The sequence below is a fragment of the Phalangium opilio genome, unplaced genomic scaffold, assembly GCF_054372755.1.
Source record: "Phalangium opilio isolate 3A_F unplaced genomic scaffold, DU_Popi_V2 ptg000070l_1, whole genome shotgun sequence".
Taxonomy (NCBI): Eukaryota; Metazoa; Arthropoda; class Arachnida; order Opiliones; family Phalangiidae; genus Phalangium; species Phalangium opilio.
Window position 1 is genome coordinate 9,465,993 of NW_028324182.1, and position 19,589 is coordinate 9,485,581.

The window sequence follows — 19,589 nt, forward strand, 5'->3', positions numbered from 1 at the left end:
ATGTCTGTTTCCTAAGGCTTAAACATGTCTTTCAAGACTGTGACTGTAGTAGACATACCGATAGGATATTAAGTAAAAAACCGGAACAAAAATGAACGAAACAACATTCGATTTCTCATTCTTTCCGGCTAAACAAAAATAGAAATAAAGGTCGAACCAGATCAGATTCGAAAAAAGACGGTAAGTTAAGCGATGGTCTAAAAATATATCAAGAAATCGAAAAGGAGATCTCCATTAGTTCACTAAGCCTACACATTGTTTATCACTCGTCCGAAACTTTCGTTATAAAAAAGTTCGGTTAAGATACGACAATACGAGAAAACAGAAAAGGGTTTTATAAACAAAGAAATTGCATTGATTTTGATCTGGCATTTTATCGATGTATAATTTTTTTTTTGGTGAACACGAGGTCAAGAAGGTCGAAAGGCAGTAAAATATATACTAATTACAATAACTTTTGTTATATTTTTCCAAATTCAATACATATTTTCTCAAAATGCAGGCAAATCATGGACATCTTCAAGAAGACTGAAAGACCGAAAACTTTTAACGTATCATTGAGTCCATTTCTGGTGTTCAGGAAAACTCCGTAAGTACTATTTTTATCATTTACTCAATTAACCATTAACCTCGTTACGAACTATGTTAATTTAAGTGATTATGATCTCTAAAATATGAAACCGTAGCTGGTATTCCAGACTTGGGTAGAAAGATACCATATTTTAATATTAATACTGGTATGCATTATGACGATGCAAATTTCACGTGAAAAATTATTGCATTTCAAATTAGAGTAGTTTTAATTATATACCTTCTAAGTTAAAGCCGAAACTCCATAAATCTTTCAAATTATTCTTTTTTTATTACACTCCGTTTGAATATATTTTAGAAACTGAACTAGACCGAGACTATCACGCGACGGAGTTTTGATATTCGTTTTATTTTCGTTCCAATTTTCTCACGGCATCCATCTTCTATTATTTTTTGTTAACTTCTTTCCTCTAACCAAGTTGATATAGTGAAAGAAATTGATTAATCAAAAGTTATGTTAAGCAACTCTTGCTAAATTAAGGGCTAAACATGATGAAAGCGATTAAATCCGGTTCCCTTAATATTGAATGACGTAGAACGTTGAGAAAACATATATAGCTTACCTGTAGATAATTTGGTTGCATAACTTATCGTAAATTTACTTTAGCTAGCTGATAGTGGAAATAAAGAGAAACAAGCCCAAGTATTGAATTTTTTTTACCAGCGTTGCACAAAAAATAAAGATAAAAAATAAGCTAAAATCTTTCGAGGTAGAAAGCGGGAAATCCTTCAATTTTTTTCTTCCTTTCTATTGGGACTTTTCCTGGATAAGGAAATGTTTAGGGGCATATATAAAATCGAGAAAAGAAAACTTGGGCGTTTTGGAAAAGAAGAAAAGGATTATTTTGCATGTTTTTTTTTGTTCTTCCATCTTAGGTAAAGCTCTAAAAAATTCATTACACTGAAAAATTCGGGATCATCTATTATAGGCGATGGTAGGGGTCGTAAAAGAGGCTGCCAGAGCATTTCTCCTAAATTTATTTCTTTACGGTTAATTTTGTTTCTGTTAGAACGAAAAGAAATAGAGAAACGGCTCCAAAAAAGAAGAGAGGGTATACACAAAACGCGCTATATGATTTAAAAGCATTCTTAATAGAGATCCTGGTTGATAATCGGAAATTTTTATTTAATAGTATAAATGGGCAGAAGAGTAGTTCTATATTCAAGTTGAAGCAGCTTGAATGAGGCGAATGTTGATTAATTACCTGTAAAGTTATAGTCAAGAATAAGCTCAATATTATTATTCGACATTATATTAATATTTATTATTATATTGTTTTACGTATAACCCTTTAAATTTCATTAGCTTTGTCTTTCAATTTAATTAAATTTGAGGATTTTCGGCAGAACAATACAATAACATTAAAAGAGTGGGTCAGACGGCAAATGTCATAGATAATTTTCGACTCTAAATAGTTGAGTTTAATCCTAATAAAATAACCAGTGTCTCTATGAACCCTTGAGTTTACCTTTTTTCTCGTTGGGTCTCTTTCTCCCAGAGTACACATTGTACAACCCCTAAAGCTCAGGCGATATAAAAGGATCCCAAATACGGCAATGGGAAAAGCGCAGTATACTACGCAATGGATTCGAATAACGTACAGAAAGAGAGTCCTGGAAAAGAAAAGCTAAAAATGTGTCTCGGGGGTGGAATAAAGGACTGGCTGGTGTCGGCAAAAATTCGCATATTTATCTTCCGGTCAATTACGCTAAAAGCGTTTGGCTCCTATCAAAGAGGTTAGCGGATCCCCTTTCTGACACTCTAGTGCCGCATTAAGGCGGCCACTTTTTTTTCAAGGAAAAAGCCCCTTGACTCTCTCTCTCTCTCTCTCTCTCTCTCTCTCTCTCTCTCTCTCTCTCTCTCTCTCTCTCTCTCTCTCTCTCTCTTCTTTTTCCTTATACGACTTTTGGATAAGTAGACGAATAAGTGTGTTGCCATATCAAGATAGGGACCGATTCCCTGCACCAAAGTAAGTCGCACCGCTTTTCCCAACAAAATCCTTCTCGAAACAAACTGTGTCACTAGCAGCTTGTATGATACTATTTTAATATAGTAGTTTCCCCAGCTAACGTATAAACTAAAACATTCATTAAGCCTTTCCAAATTAATATTAAACGCGATTTTTAGTTATTCCGCCCAGAGGGATTAAAGGTAAAATATAGCTAGTGCTTTGTGAATACATTAATATTCGTTAAGCTTTGGTTTAAATTTTAAGTTCCGTGCAGTTTCATAATTGTGTCATGTGAGGAAATATATAATCAATCCTTAATGTTTTCATCAAAACAGGCATGATCCGAGGGTGAATATTATATACTTATCAATAATAGTAGAAAATTATTAAACATGTAATAAGAGGATCATACTTTCAATTAAATTACTAGATAAATTTCTAATCTCTCGTTGGAATGTTTGTCGAACTCCTACGCAATTTGGTTCCGGATTTATACTATACATTTCTTGGCGTAGAAAGTCTCTAAGAGAAGCTGACTCTTTTTGCTACTCAAACGATTATTTAGGTAAATGTCCCACCCTCTTTACCTCTTTCTTTCCCACGCATTTTTTCTCCCACGCTTGTTACGTTCGAATATGGCCTCCGTATATCTTCTTAAAGAGTTTCGGACAAAAGCGACTTTAATAGGTTAACCCCCGTTAAGCTCTTTAAGAAATAACCCAAACACCGAAGCTATAGCTATCTTCCTTTTTTTCTACTTCCTTTTAAGTTTCTCGGTAAATAAATTAGGCGCTTAGTCATTTTCTTAATGGTTGATTACGAGCTTCCATGGGGCTACTCTCTCACTCTCTCTCGCTCCCTGTTTTAAAACGAATCTTATTATAAAGCGGGGTGGCTGGAGTTGTGGCAAAGTCTGTATGTGCTTTTTGGTTTCATGAGGTTACCCTAATGAGAGTAAAATAGCAAGAGAAGTTCATAATTCAAAGAAACTAAAAAATAAATCTCGTTTCCATTTATTTCCATAGAAAGCTAAGCCCTATCTAGCATGAGTAACAGAATGGGAGGAGTTTCAGAACGGGTGTAGAAAATAACAACAGAGAAAAAATTTATCAATTATGAAGTATCAAGATGACGAAGTCATTGAAATCATACCATCTTTAACACCATACATTTCTACTTTTTATTTAATATTTACGCATATTTTTCCATGAGGAAATTTTAAAGCAAACCCTACCGTATTTATTTCAGTTAATGGACTTCATTTAAAAATTCATTAGACGTCGGAAAACGATGTTGAATCGCGAGCCGCAATGTTTTAGACAAGCGTCCAGCGTTCCCAATCTCTCGCGTCTCGTAGACTATATGACAATATTATTCTTCCGTCGGTAATTAATGAACTTTTCCGAAAGGTAGACCGCACGCTCGACGGCACTGACAGGGTTTAAAGAGCGTCGGCTTGGGGTATACGCTTGGCCCAACATGTTCCGCGAAGAAAGTCTTCATTAGAAGGAATTGATCCGTGAAATGAAGACGCCTTCATTGTATATAGCTACTTCTCTTACCCTGAAACCTCATGGGCCAAAAAGAAGTCTGGCTAGCATCATAGATATAAAATTCTTAATATCAGGGGCTTTAAAATAATTAACTTTTTAAAACTGGTCCCGGTTGGAACCCCTCCATCAATTTTTGTGTGGGTATTTTTATCTCATAAACGTCTTATATAACCATGGAGGTTCTTGTTTGCGAGTATAAGGGAATTGAGTTAGATGAACCATGTTGGTCCTCGTGTACGATTCCGTACATTTTGTCACGTGCTCAATGTACCTTTTAAGTCAAGAAGTCTTTGCTTTTGGAAAAGTTATATGCGACGTCAGATGATCGGAACTTTTTTATTAAAGGGGTTTACGAATGTAGTTAATACAAGGGAATTGTCATCCATTTTTAACAAAGCGAAATGTTAGAAGCGAATGCGTCGGCTAAAAATGGTAGAGAGAAGATTGAGTTGGCTTGTTTCGATAGCTTCAAATGGTACTATATATATATAAAGAGAGAGAACGTACGGATTCTAGCTTGTAACAGCAACGGGCCCGACGTCTTTAATAGCACTTTGATCCGCCAACCGGTACTTTTTCTTCTCGCTCTTTCTCTTTTATAAGATGGGTGGAGACGTCGGGTGGCGGACGCTTTTTTGACAAAGGGGAACGAAACTAAAGACCTTCTTCCATAGAGGAAACAGTCGTTAACCGTAAAGACCATAACAACCATACTTCATTTGGCCAGAGCCTTTTTATCACGCGGTTTTCCTACCGACGAGCTTCTTCTTTTTACGCGTAACTCTTTTTCCATTCGAGGTTGATAGAGAATAAAACTGGAGGTAGCTGAGTGGTACTTCTGTCCAATCCTGGTTTGGAAAATAGTGGCTGAAGCTCTTAAACAAGCTAGTTCACCTAAATATTATGGGTCTCTCATTTAACGATCTGAGCCCACGATTTTGGCATCAATTCAAACTACTCTTCTCATAATTAATTAGCACTATTATATTTGAGTAGATATGTTGGTTTATTGGCTTTATTGAGTGAGTTCTCCAACATCATCAACGACATTATGGTAACCTTGGGACGGGAGTCTTTGCTCGTGTTGGTGGGCGTTTCTCGGCCATTAACTTTCTTTCCTTTCTCCAGTTGACTAATGCGGGAGCGCGGGGACAAAAGAGCTAGAAAAACCCCCCGCTGAAACGGAAAGACAAGTCCGAGCGAAGAAGAAGCAAAAAGACTATAGAGAAACCTAATAGAAGAAGAACAAAAAAAAAAAAAATATCGAAGGGATATCAAAGTTCGATCTTTCGTTCTTTCCTCACTGGAACGACTTAAAGGATTTGCTTTTTCCGGTTCCCTTTAAAACATATTGGGTAAAACTAGTCTTTTGGAAAACCCACATACTAGGAACGTACACGTACATTCTGTGGGATAACTATCGATGTAGGTTTTTTTGTGGACAAAATCGAGTTCGAGGTCAATTTGTTTAGGGTTTTCTCGTTCCCGGTTTCCTAATCCTAGCTTTAAAATCCTCTTAAACTTCTGTCTTTATACCCTGGTTTGATATAAAATAGAACTAGATTCAAGGATTTTTATACAAGAAGGAAAAGGAGACTCAAAATATTCCCGGGTCTTTCTGGGGGCTCTTTTTTTTTTCTTTTTCCCGGAGCTTGGTATACGCCGTCAATACCAGAAAAGCGGTATTTATTCCGGGAGCAACACATGGGGTAATTCTTTCTGTCATTTCCTGACCCGCTCGCCATTTCTTTTCCGTTCCTCCAGGGGGAACTGCTGCCGGGTCGCGCGGAAGATATAGAATGGAGTTCTTGTCACCACCACCACCACCGCCACTGCCTTGTTTGTCCTCTCTCCGAAAGAACAATCCGCAAGACTCCGCGACCTATTCCATTGTTCTTTTTTGACTGGCGCGCCCTCTCTCTCTCTCTCTGGCGCCTTTTTCGTTTGCCGGTCACCTTAGTTTGTCCCAGGGACCTAATGGCTATTCCGGAAATGCTTACGGAGCGTGTTATAGACCTCACTCGCTGTATTACACCCGTCGAGCTTAGTCTGGTGGAAGAGAAACAGGTGGAACAAGGAGTATTATCAGGATTCAAGGGTGGAATTAGTTGAACTTGGGATTGAAAGAGTAAATTGATAGTAACATAAAATTGTGCATCTGTTAGTTTCAGTTGTGGTTTCACGCGTATGAACACCAAAGTATCACATGAATTTACTAGTTATTCCACTGGATGAGACGGAACATTTCTCTCAAACACTCGGGCACAAACGTTTCCCAAGGGTTAAAAACGTACCTTTGCAAGGGCATGTAGTAATCCAAATAACGGAATATATTCTGAAATGGTTCCCAGTACCAGTTTTCTGTGATTGGAAGTCTTGGGTAACCGCGATTTTGTTTCCCAGAGTTCCATCACCCCGCAGGTGCTAGAAGGCAGAAGTCTATAGGAAGAGCGTGTAAGGGTTGGTTTACAAATAGTTCTTTGACCAGAATTTTATTTCGTTTTTCAAAGTTTCTCTTAAATAGTGAAGGGGCCGGGATTTCTCTACGGGTTTGGAGATTTTGAATTCGTAATGGACACCGTTCCTTCACTTTACTTCGGAATAAAACTCTGGTTCAATTTTGGAAAGTGTTTTATTTTTCTTATTCTTTAAATTTAAACTAAGTCGCTGCGCAAAGGCATTTGCTTAACGTCTCCAAGTTCGTACTATCTTGGACGAATTAATTTTAAGAAGTTTTCACGCGCTTTAGATATGCTTTTAGTCAAAGTAAAGCTTCATTAAGACTTGAAGTATATATTTTATTCTTGCGAATACGAAATTCCACGCCATTATTTAATTACTCTAAGATGTGTCGTTCTCAGAAGTAATACGAGATCGGGAATTACGAAAAAATTCATCAAACGAATAAATCCTTTTAAATGTAAGGAATCTGAAGCTAGGCTTAGTATATTTGCTGATTCTAACATCCGTATTTTTAAAAAACTCATTTATTAATAGAAACTTTCCCTTTCAAAAGTTACTCTAAGATAAAAATCCATTAGTCATATGAAACAACTTAACCATAAGACTTATAATTTTTTAAACGTAAGCCTTTTCCATCTTTTACTGAGAGAAAAAAAAGATCGTTTTAATATTCGTCTCGTAATAAAAAGAGCCGACTCAGCTTCGGTAATTATACGTTAAAAGTATAATCTCAAGTAAGTCTATTTAAATTTGGTCCAGATCTCTTTTGGGAAACGGGAATACATGGAATAAAAAAAATATACCCTACGTATAGGACCTTAGAAGATTCCGGAAAAAGCTCATTAAGTCTTTTAGAGGCCGCTGGAGCCTTTCTTTAAAACAAGGGCCCCGAAGGTCCTTTACCGTACGGTTCGGTACTGAAAGATCAGAAGTAGATTATCCTGAATATTTCAGTAAAATACATCCCTAAAAGTCTAACTGAAAGTTGTTGTTGCCGAAAAAGTTTCACCTATAAGGACTTAAAGGAAAGTTTTAGCCTGCAACCTGTCTTTAATAAATAAAGATTTTCCTATCTATACTAACAGATAAAGCGTTACTAATAGAAAGACATAATATTGTAAATACCTCGCACATTGATCGCATCTGCTCAAAGCCTCAACCTAAATATCGCTTTGTAAAATATTTTGGCCATTTATTAACTTTCGCTTAATCATCTAGAAAATTGTGTCTTTCTTTTTTACCACCACCAAAGGATGGATGGAAAGGAGAGAGAGAGAAAAAGAAAGTTTTTTGAAATATATTAAGGCTGACTTTTCCCTCAGGAGCCATCTTTGTACACGGTTAATGATGAAAGGTTTTATACCTTGGTTCTCCTCTCGTCTACCTTTCACCCCTGGTTGGTCGGGAAAAAAAATTAATTAAGGCTGTTATAGGGATTTGTCCCCGCATTTTCCCTCCTCAGCTTCTTCTTCACGACTTCCTATTTAAATGGATTAGCCCTCCATCCCCCCGAAAGTTAATTGCTTCGTAGTATATGCTACCCTGTCTTTGAAACCGTTGCAGTTGACGTTCTCGCCTCTTCTGGTACTAGGCTAAAAGTAAATTAACCCAACGGTTGACAAAAATATAGATAAGACCTACCTTTTTACCTCTCCGAGTGACGTATGTCACGGAGAGGTTCTGTAACGAGCGTGTGTGTCTGTTTGTTTGTGTGTGTGTCTGTTGTTACACCCACGTGACCGCGTTCGCAGTTTCCAAATCGGAGCAAGCGTGTTCGCCATTTCCGAACTGCTTTCACAGGTTCGGAAATGGCTCCTCTACTTGAGTTCTCACACCACCATCTTCTGGTCTTTGTCCATCCCACACGGACACCAGTCTGTACTTACTGGCTTCTAATCACCACCATCTTCTGGTCTACGTCCATCCCACTTAGACACCAATCTGTACATACTGGCTTCTAAACACCACCATCGTCTATTCCACATAGACACCAATCTGTCTCATTGGCTTCTACTCCATTATCATCGTTTGGTTTTAGGATATACGCGGCGATCAGCTAGGGTTACGAGAAACGTCTAGCCTCCCTAAGGTGGGATCGCCACCAAAGGTTTTCGCAATTGCGCTTTTTCCTTACTATTATAATGGAAAAGAATCGCATATATACCCCAAAATTTGAAGAAAGCGGGCAAGAGGGGTACCCTTCACTTTAAACGTCAATATTAGCAAAGTTTGAGATGATAATAGGTATAACTTTATTTTAAACGATTTAACTATTATTAATGTTAATTATTGAAGATTAAAATAATTAAAAATAATTATATTTATTTAAATATTAAAGATAATCTTGTTTCTCAACTCAAAATTAATACGGAAAGATTTAAAAAGCAGTCTATGTTTTTACCTCTCCGAGTGACGTATGTCACGGAGAGGTTCTAATTTCGACGTGTCTGTGTGTCTGTCTGTGTGTGTGTCTGTCTGTCCGTTGTTACACCCACGTGACCGCGTTCGCAGTTTGAAAATCGGAGCAAACGTGTATTCAATTTCCAGACCGCATTTACAGTCCCGGAAATTGTATTCGACTTACAGGCTATTACTCCATTGCCTGTTTAACAACTCTGTTCACTTGTCCACCCCACATGGACACTAGTCTGAACTTATTGGCTTCTAAACACCACCATCTTCTAGTCTTTCGCCCATTCCACATGGACACCAGTCTGTACTTACTGGCTTCTAAACACCACCACCTTCTCGACTTTGTCCATTCCACATGGACACCAGTCTGTACTCACTGGCTTCTAAACACCACTATCTTCTATTCTTTGTCCATCCCACATGGACACCAGTCTGCACACCTGGCTTCTAACACCACCATCATCCTCAAGGTTAAGACATACGCGGCGATCGGCTAGGGTTACGAGAAACGTCTAGCCTTCCATTGACGGGGTCTTCCGCCAAGGTTCACGCAATTGCGATGTTCTTATCCATAGCTGCGATTCGAAACCCTTATATACTACCTATTTGAGTAAGGCGACGCAACGGGCGTATGCTTCATTTCAAACGCCAATATTAGTCAGGTCTCTCAAGAATGTTTAATTGTTCTTTATCAAAACGATGTAACGCTCAATAAAGCAAACAACTGACGAAGAAAATATTTAATATTAATTATATTTATTTTAATATTTAAGATAATCTTGTTTCTCAACTCAAAATTAATACGGAAAGAGTTAAAAAGCAGCTTATGTTTTTGTCTGTGTGTGTCCGTCCATTGTTACACTAGTGCGTCGCGTTAGCAGTTAGCCTTGTTTTGATGTGTAAAGAAATCCTACAGAACCTTAATATTCCCTTTTTCCATAATATAAAGTGAATATGTGGAAGTATTTTTCGTAATTATGATGCATTTAGTACTTTTGTAGCTTTAAAGCTCTGTTTCATTTTGATATTCCAAAGATTTTTTTTAATATTGTTATTTGAAATGGCTGTTTATATATTACTTAAGCTATACTACATCTGTATATAGAATCATCCTTGGTTTAGTGATTTCATGAAGAAAACTAAGACCTAGACTCCGGCGGGTATAACAAGCGCGCATTATCCGCAATAGGATTAGTGAAACAAAGAGTAAATATTTGAGGCCTGAGGTGAAGTAAACTTTTGGCTTTGATTTTCGTGTCTGAAATGAAGAGACATTAACGGTTCAGAGTGAGCCGAAAGTTAAATACACTCTTAAATAATCAGGTTAAGATTTTATAATAGAAGAAAAGATGGTGGCAATTAGATTAGTAAAAGGGCTTATGGTAAACGGGTAGTAGGTACAGACTTATTATTCCATTTATGGTGCGCATTGACTATTAGTGCGTCTAGCTACAATTTAGCTTTGGTGTTATTTAACGTTAACATTCATGTTGGCAAACTAAGAATATTGTTGAGGTGAGACGAGACGATAGTGTTTACACTGCAAACCAGATGTGAATGTAGCTATCAGAATATACGGTAAACAGCTGAAGCGTAGACTTCATTTCCTGTTCTTTTCCCCATTGACTGATTCCCATGTGTCCAAGATTTGGATGTAAAATGTCGTCTGCTTTACTGTACATTCGCTTTGTTTGGAATACTGCTTCAATATTTCGTAAATTTTTACTTCAGAAAAGTGAAATAATTCCATATCTAGGTAAATAAGTTTGTAGTAGTAGACCTCTTGACTCGGAGAGGTAATATTTTGGTTTTCCCAACTTGTTGTCTGTGTGTGTCCGTCCATTGTTACACTAGTGCGTCGCGTTAGCAGTTAGCCTTGTGTTGATGTGTTAAGAAATCATACAGAACCTTAATATTCCCTTTTTCCATAATATAAAGTGAATATGTGGAAGTATTTTTCGTAATTATGATGCATTTAGTACTTTTGTAGCTTTAAAGATCTGTTTCATTTTGATATTCCAAAGATTTTTTTTAATATTTTTATTTGAAATGGCTGTTTATATATTACTTAAGCTATACTACATCTGTATATAGAATAATGCTTGGTTTAGTGATTTCATGAAAAAAACTAAGACCTAGACTCCGGCGGGTATATTAAGTAGCATCCGCAATAGGCTTAGTGAAACAAAGAGTAAATAATTGAGGCCTGAGGTGAAGTAAACTTTGGGCTTTGATTTTCGTGTCTGAAATGAAGAGACATCAACGGTTCAGAGTGAGCCGAAAGTTAAATACACTATTAAATAATCAGGTTAAGATTTTATGATAGAAGAAAAGATTATGGTGGCAATTAGAATAGTAAAAGGGCTAATGGTAAACGGGTAGTAGCTACAGACTTTTTATTCTCTTTATGGTGCGCATTGACTATTAGTGCGTCTAGCTACAATTTAGCTTTGGTGTTAATTAACGTTAACATTCATGTTGGCAAACTAAGAATATTGTTGAGGTGAGACGAGACGATAGTGTTTACACTGCAAACCAGTTGTGAATGTAGCTATCAGAATATACGGTAAACAGCTGAAGCGTAGACTTCATTTCCTGATCTTTTCCCCATTGACTGATTTCCATGTGTCCAAGATTTATCCTTATTGGATGTAAAATGTCGTCTGCTTTACTGTATTATTCGCTATGCTTGGAATACTGCTTCAATATTTCGTAAATTTTTACTTCAAAAAAGAGAAATAATTCCATATCTAGGTAAATAAGTTTGTAGTAGTAGACCTATTGACTCGGAGAGGTAATATTTTGGTTTTCCCAACTTGTTCATTTAAGCGATGAAAACTAACAATTTTAGTTTAATCAAGTTTTACTGGTGTTTGATTTAAATGTAAGAAGGTCTTTTTAAAGAATTACGTGAAGCGAAAGTGTTTTTTATATAGTTTTTGAGTAGCTAGATTTACACCAAAAGTCTCATATAAAATCTGAGTTTATCATAGAAAAAACCATGCCGCTCAACGGCTATAATACCTCATCTTTAAAGGAGATAATTATGATGGCTTAGATTCTTGATATTAAAAAATGAAACCTCGTTTCTCTGAACCAATTCCCTGGGACCCCAAGCTCCTGATTGTGACATTTCCATTTAGTGATAGCATCGCCATTTTTTTTTCTTTTTTTACTTCATGTAAGTTTTCTTTCATAGAACGTACACTAGATGTGAGTCATTTTGTCCGCTTGGAGGAGTTATTTAGCTGTAAGGCAATAGCGTATTAGTGAGTGTACGTAGCCATGTAACAGCAATCCAAGCAAAATAGGGCCATCTGGCGATTTACTTTAATAATTAAACGTGTTTCATATAAGATTAAAATAGCAATGTTCAAAAAGAAATGAACATTGTCATTGATTTTCTAAATTTTCCATGGAACTGAGCCTGTTTATTGTTATCTAAGTCATTTTTAAATGAAGAAAAACATTTTTCGAAATGGGGTAAGATACTACTTATCGTTAGGAAAATTTTAACTGCGCATGTCCGTCCAGACATTTTTCGTAATGGTTCCCAGAGGTTATATTTTGTTCGTTTTAATTTTAAATTACATTTTGTAACCGCTGAATTAAGTCGGAGTCGAGGAGGTTAAATTGAGTGGTTAATTATCATTTCTTTTTTATGTTTCTTCTCATTTCCGCTAATGAGACTTCTTAAGTATCGCTAAGTAACTCGATTAAAAAAACGTACTCTCTGGTAATTTTCAGCTTCCGCGTCAGGTATTACCCACGTGTATAGCGCCCGTATGCCAGTGTTTAAACTAGCTCGGGTTAAACAGCCGTATCCCCTTCTGAATCGTTAGTAGGGACCGTTGCTTTTCGCTTACGTTTCCAAATAAAGTTTCCGTGTATGTCCGAAAAACTATTTCCGTTTTTGGTCGCGTGACTTGATGAATTTGTTCAAATCTCCCTAGAATATAGACTGATCTAGTCGTATCAAAATATAATCTGAAGTAACCTAACTTTTAATGTTAGATATTTTCGGCAAATTTTATAATTTCACGTATCCCTTCTCCTTATGTGACATTGAACCCTTTCAACTCTTATAAAATTTTATTTACACTCACTAGAAGTTCAATACTAGTGTTATTCAAGGCATCTCTCAAAATTTATGTTTAAAATCGATTCGGGCCTTGGAAAGGACGTTGAAGGACGCAGTGGGTGGTATAAAACAAATATTAGTGAAGCCCACGCTTTCGTATAGACTAAATTTGATGTAATGGTGTGAAGCTTTTGAGACTTTTTGACCAATATATCACAGAAGGACCCCACATGAATGATCAATAACCTTATCGTAACCCCGTTATCTCCTGAAACCCATCTGAAGTGGTCAGCGTCGATTATCCCTATAACATTGACAGTTTCTGGTCTCTTTGACTAAGGGAAAGACTGTGAGGAAATAGCCTTGGTTTAATCCTCGTAGAGTTTCGCGCATAACAGGGGTCGCGAAATTATATCTTTCTCGATCATTAGTGAATAGAAATTAGAGGAGGGAGATGCGTGGTTGGACCGCTGGTCTTTTCAATATTCTAAAAGCCGAAGCGCATACAAGAGATAGAGAGAGAAAGCTATGCTCGTTTGCCAGTTATTACTAGACTGGCCATTCGCGGGCTTCTTCAATGATCTATTAAAGGTTACCGCTGACACTCCGCAGGACTTTCCGGTGTTTTACGCGCGGTTTTCCAGCTACGTAAGCCTCTTAGTCAGGAGGATCCGCTCTAATTTATCAAATATCCCTCTTCCGATAATGATTCGATGCGCTACAAACATTGATATTTGGCACGAGAGACATTTCATACCACGTTAGTATCAAGTACTGGTCCAGCATCAAGTAAAGTTTTCGCACCGCCACGACCAACCATCTCGAAATACGTGTACTCCAAATGGCTTAGTGCTCTCCATTATCAACCCCTCTAATTCAACTCCATGAATTAGAGGTTATCGTTAAGATAAGTTCGCGCACTTTTTCGCGAATATAAAAGAAATGAATTCAGGGTTTAAGCAACAGAAGTCTATGTAAAGCTTAAATTGAAGCTTTTAGAGCTTGCCGTCAAAGAAAGTGAAAGATGTTTTGATTTTCCTCAAAGAGCGTTTAATTCAAGACCATCCTTTGGATGAATAACTTCGTTAGGCAACCTGTGACCCGTGATGTGGACTTGATATCAGTCATAATTAGGGAAATTCATATTCTAATTCCAATTAGAAGATAGTTTGATATCTTCGCGTTAGTAGGCTACGATATGTTTCCACTCATTTCCCTTTAGTCACTGTCGCTCCTCTTCTCTGATAAATGGACCAAATACTCTTTCTCTAACTCTATTAGGAGCTTTAAACGTAACGGCTCAATAGACTATCTTTTGCGTTTATTTCCCTGGAAAGAGATGGGGTTAAAAAAAAAGGTTTTTCTAGAGGCAGGGCTTGGCGAGATAGCCAATTCCTATATATCGTATAGTTACGCTCGCTGTAAATCGAGCAAAAGTTCTGCGGAATACCGCGTGCGGAAGTATTGAAAAATGACTGGGAATATCGCAGATTCTCCCGTCTCACTTTCCACCGTGCATCACCAAAAGTGTCGCGAAAGCTAGAGTATTCGACTATCTTTGGTCGGTCAGTAACTTTGCCTAGATATTTTTTCTTTCAGTTTTGAAAGTATAGACGTCGCTCACTTGCCAAAATTTGCCTATCGATTTGCAATTCTTGATATCCAAAAGACTAGGTGTCCAACACCTTTTGGAGAAGATATATATTATTTTTTATTTTTACAGTGGCGCTCTAGTGAAACGCTGGGAAATTCTTTTCTGTCTCTTCATACCCGTCCACCAACCACTTTCTAACCAGCCTTTCCAAGCTTTAAAATCCCTTCTGGCCGTATCTCGGGATTTGACTGGGCAAATAGAAATAGTTCTCGCTCGGCCTATTCCTTTTCTATAGCCATAAAAGTTACGATCGACACAGAATATTCCAAAGACAACCGTAAATTTCGCGTGAAAAGAAATGAAGCTCGCGCTTACTTCTGTCCTCTCCTCTCCATCTCCCTTTGCAATGTTTCTCCTCTTCTCTGTCGATCCCTTTCCCGCCAGCGAGGAGTCAAACTGTAACGTATTTTATACTATTTTTCGTTCTGTCTATATCCCCGGGATGTATATTTTACTCTTACGTCGTTGAAAGAAAAGAAACCACGCGATCTCCTCAAAGGTCAAATCTCAGTTCGTGAAACTGCAATTTTAAAATAGTGGTCGATAGACCTGTGTGGTTTCCGCCTTGAGGACCTTCTATAGAATTAATTCGTACCTAATTCCTCTTGGTCAAGTTTGGCTGTGGAATAGTACGTCTGTAATGCTTTTAGTAACAGGGGTCATGGAATTTGTCCGAATACACTACTCCTTTAAGGGTCTATTGGCCCTAGGGAGGCAAAGAGGCGAAGCCTATAGCTCCGCAGCTGTCACTTTTAACACGTTGGTGGTTCCCGAATATTACAGCCAGTCACGAAAACTTAAGCTTTAAAGTTTTTCCAAATGTTATCGCGGGGGGTTTTATCTCGTCAGCGTTTTTGAAATAAATGAAATATAGAGGGGATATCGGAGCTTTGACGGCTCTTAAAATAGCCATCGACCTACTTTTCGTATCGCCCATTTATGTATCGCCCCAACTAGTCGACGTCGACTTAGCTTATCAACGATAAAATCCTCCTCGACCGGCCTTATTTCGGTAATTCTTTCGTCCTTTCAAATTCCACCGTGCACCTTTTAGTCAGTTAGTACCGTAATCAATATGAATTTAACCCATAATATCAAAAGTAAATGGTTATTTTCGTTATGGAAGTCGTTAATATGCAGCGTAAGTTTCAGCATCCGTGATAAATAAAGTCCTCTTGAACGAGGGTTAAAGGGGTAAGAAGGGGAGAAATTGCGCATGACCAGTAGATTGGTTTCGTATCGTAATGATGTTTATTTAAGGCAATTTATTATTCCGAGATAGATTATAAAAATATCCTATTTCCCATTTTCGATATAGTTTTTGTTTGCCCGGTCTCTTTACTTGACTGTCAGTATTGAGAGAAAATAGAGTGATAGCGGCGTAATCTTTACTTATTCACGCTGTGAACAAAATTAATGGATAAACGCTTAGAGAAACCCTTTAGACCGCTATAGACAAGACGTTTTGTTAAAGCGAACTCTTCTGGGGAAAGAGTCGACTCGACTCGACGACTCTCTGATAGAAAAAGTGGGTAAAAAATATAGATAGCGCCCGGGGAACAAAAGAGTATGGAATCCTGGTGGTTTTCATCCGTTATTGATGATACCCCGTCCACTTTAGAGTCTCTTCGATCTGTTTCCGGGAGACGAAGAGCCAGTTTTCGGCACGAGTATCCCTATATGTCTATAATACACTCTTCCCTTCCGATACGCCAACCTTTCTGTTAACCGGCGAAAAAAAATCCAGGGCCTTTTAAATCATTTAAAGCTCTAAAAAAATCTAAGAAAAAGAAATTGTAAAAAGTCAAGTTTAGCGGAGAAAGAATTTTAATTCGAACGAAGATTTGGTGCTTTTTTTATTTTCAAGTATTTTAAATTCCCTTAGAAAGAGAAAGAACCGAATTACTATTCACTCTTTTCGCCGGTATTTCTAGACGTGTGTTTGCCCGAGTAACGATTTAGATTAGAATTTTTTTACAGTGTTTGTTAGATTCTTTATTTAACCTGCATTTATAATTACATACACAAGCTCCCATCCCTGAATATGTTTAATTAATTTTACGAAATTGTGGTAACATAAAGAGCGAAAAATATTCTTCTTTAAGTCCATTTTTACTCTGTTGAGTTCAAATTATTATCGTCAGCCGTGAAAAATAAGGAAACGTTATCTCTTAGGCTTTCTAGGTTTTAAAAACAATACCATAATCCTTATTTCCCAGACTGGTCGGTAAATTATCAAATATTTCTGGCAACACGTTTGTTTTTTGACTACTGTCTGATAACGTTGTTCCTTGAATTGAGCATCACTTATTTTGAAAAAGTAAAAAAAAACTTTTGAAAGAAAGATGCCTTTCAGGGGTAGGACTGCAATGTATTTTTATCTTAGCCCCTGTAAAAGTGTTTCACGCGCTGCTTACAGTAAGCCAACAGTAAGCCACCTTGTAGAAACTATAAGGAAAGATGCCTTTCAGGGGTAGAACTTCAATGTATTTTTACCATAGCCCCTGTAAAAGTGTTTCACGTGGTGCTTATATTAAGCCACATTGTAGGAAACTTAAGTAAAAGTCTTGGTTTACAGACAGGAGCATTTGAAATGAAAACATGGCCCGAGCTAAAATTTCCGTATAAACATTGGTAACAGAGTAAGCGGTTCAGTTTGTCGTTTGATGATTTTGTCTTTCCTTCAATCGATAATACATTATTTTCGTTATTTGCTCACGAATTATACGCCCTATTACATATTTATCAAATAAAAGAAAAATAAAATATGATTTATAGTTGACTACTGACCCTAATTGGAAAATTCAAGATATCCAGACTCAATTTGGTACTACTGGCCCGATAACTAACTAGACTCCACTCGGTTTTGTCGATACTCTAAACGTCCAATAAATCGAAGAGGTGGTGGAGAATACTGTGGAGGGTTTATTTTATATTTTGTCCAAAGTTATTGAGGATCGGGAGGAATTGTGGGAGTGTCTACATAGAAACACGAGTATATCGACTAAAGTTGGAACGTGTTTTGGCCAAAGGTACATGGAGGAAGGTTGACGGGATTGTTGTATATCTTCTAGTTTTGACCATATCACTGCCATCTGGCGCGAAGGCGAGTTGTCCGTCTGCCTGGATCAATAACGCGCTTTCCCTCGAGGTTTGGGGTAAGGGTGATGGTGAGGAAAGGTTAAGGAGTTCTACCCCCATTTAATGTTTACGTGGAGAGAAGGGTGAACGTGCGTGCCTTATCTGAAGGAGAGAGAGAGAGAGAGCGCCCGTTAAATCCTTTTCTACAGTCTCATTCATCGAAAGAAAAATCCAATACTAACCCTTGTCTAGGATCATGGTCAAGGCGTGTTTTCATGGACAGGCTTTGATTGTTTAGACCACTCTAATCGCGATCCAATTGGATGCGGATTGCTTACCAAAATCTGAAGGTGACTTAATATTAGCCAACATGTTATTTTGATGTGCCACAGCAATCGCATTAAATAAGCAATTAGGCCTTAGCTTTTCTCCGTATCTTCATAACTTAATTTTAGATTCGGTGTGAGAAAAGTAAGGGAAAATGTCGCCAATAAATGCGTGTAAATATTTATGAGTATTCCACCTCGGTGATCTTTTGAAATAAGTGGGTGTCGCGCTTCTTAAGAATTCTCTTTGCCGTGCCAGCGTGTATGTTCTCGTATTTATTACCATATACGGAACTGAATACCTCTCTCTTATTGGTTTCGAAATTCCCCAGGCACAACAACGAATGAACGAACTGAAAAATTTGAATAAAAGCCGGCCGCGAATTACTTTTCATTTCAATAAGATTTTTCATGCTGATCTTATGTTTAAGCGTATAAAAAAATATGTACTGGCGTCGCGCTATTGAAATGAGTAAAGAAGGAAAAATATCATTTTTATCGACAGCGACAGCATTTGAATTTCAAATTTGATGAACTTTTTTTATTTAAAAGTAAAACATTTTCATGTATCTACGCGCATTGCCCAAGAATGATGATACAGATGGAAGAAAAGAATATGAGACTCGTAATATATTTGTGTTAAAAGATGAAAAAGCTGAGCCTAAATGGCTGTGGACATCTAAGGAGACTTATTTCCATAGTGATAATCTAGTTGCTCAAATTGATTCGCGAGGAACGCGATTCAGAGGTCACGTGTTCGCTGGTTTTAACTAAGAGAAATTGTAAATAATTCCATTGCAGAACAAACCTAAAGGGACAACCTTAATAGAGGTGGTTAGGTAATTTCGCTTAATTCTCTTAGAAACTTTAGAAACGTTTCGAAAGATAAATTTCTCCGTTTCGAAATTAGCAATTGCAACAACAAAGGCCCGGGACTTGTCTTGTTGACGTTTTCACGCCGTTCCTTTCATTCCCCAAGGGAACCCAATGTAGAGTTACACTTAAAATGCCCGCTAAGCCTTGTAAAATCAGCAGCATGTGTTGAAGCAAACCGAGAAGGTTGTCTTTTTGTTTTACACCGTCGGTTCATCTAATGTCTGTGTAGGCCTTTCCCGCAGTTGTTTAGCTTCCTTTCTTTTCTTGCTTTTTCTCCTAGTTTCTTACTATATACTTTCTCTCTTTTACCAGCCACGCTTCTGTTGTCTACAAAAAGGAAATAGAAAACAAGTTCAGTAAGATTTATTAACATCCCCAGAACAAGTAGAATTTCACGTTTATACTAGGAACGTTATTCCAACTTGCCTTATTTCAATAAACCCGGGATAAATTTAACAGGGATTAAATTGAAGATAGAAAGAAAAAATGTTAGGTAACTCTATAACAAAGTGTTAGTAATTGCGGCCTAGTTTTTAAGGAAACCGAAAAGTTGCGGAAGTTAGTGACAACCGTGAAATTAATTAAACGTATTGACTTTTA

The 19,589-nt window shown here is 37.4% G+C and overlaps 1 protein-coding gene across 1 annotated transcript in view; it reads left to right on the forward strand.

The window, feature by feature from the left end:
- The window catches only part of LOC149661441 (uncharacterized), a 237,789-nt gene that overhangs the window by 45,963 nt on the left and 172,237 nt on the right, over nt 1-19,589 (forward strand). The window contains exon 2 of the transcript XR_016368912.1: nt 503-589. The gene's annotated coding sequence lies outside the window, so the exon portion shown is untranslated. The remainder of the gene's footprint in view (nt 1-502; nt 590-19,589) is intronic.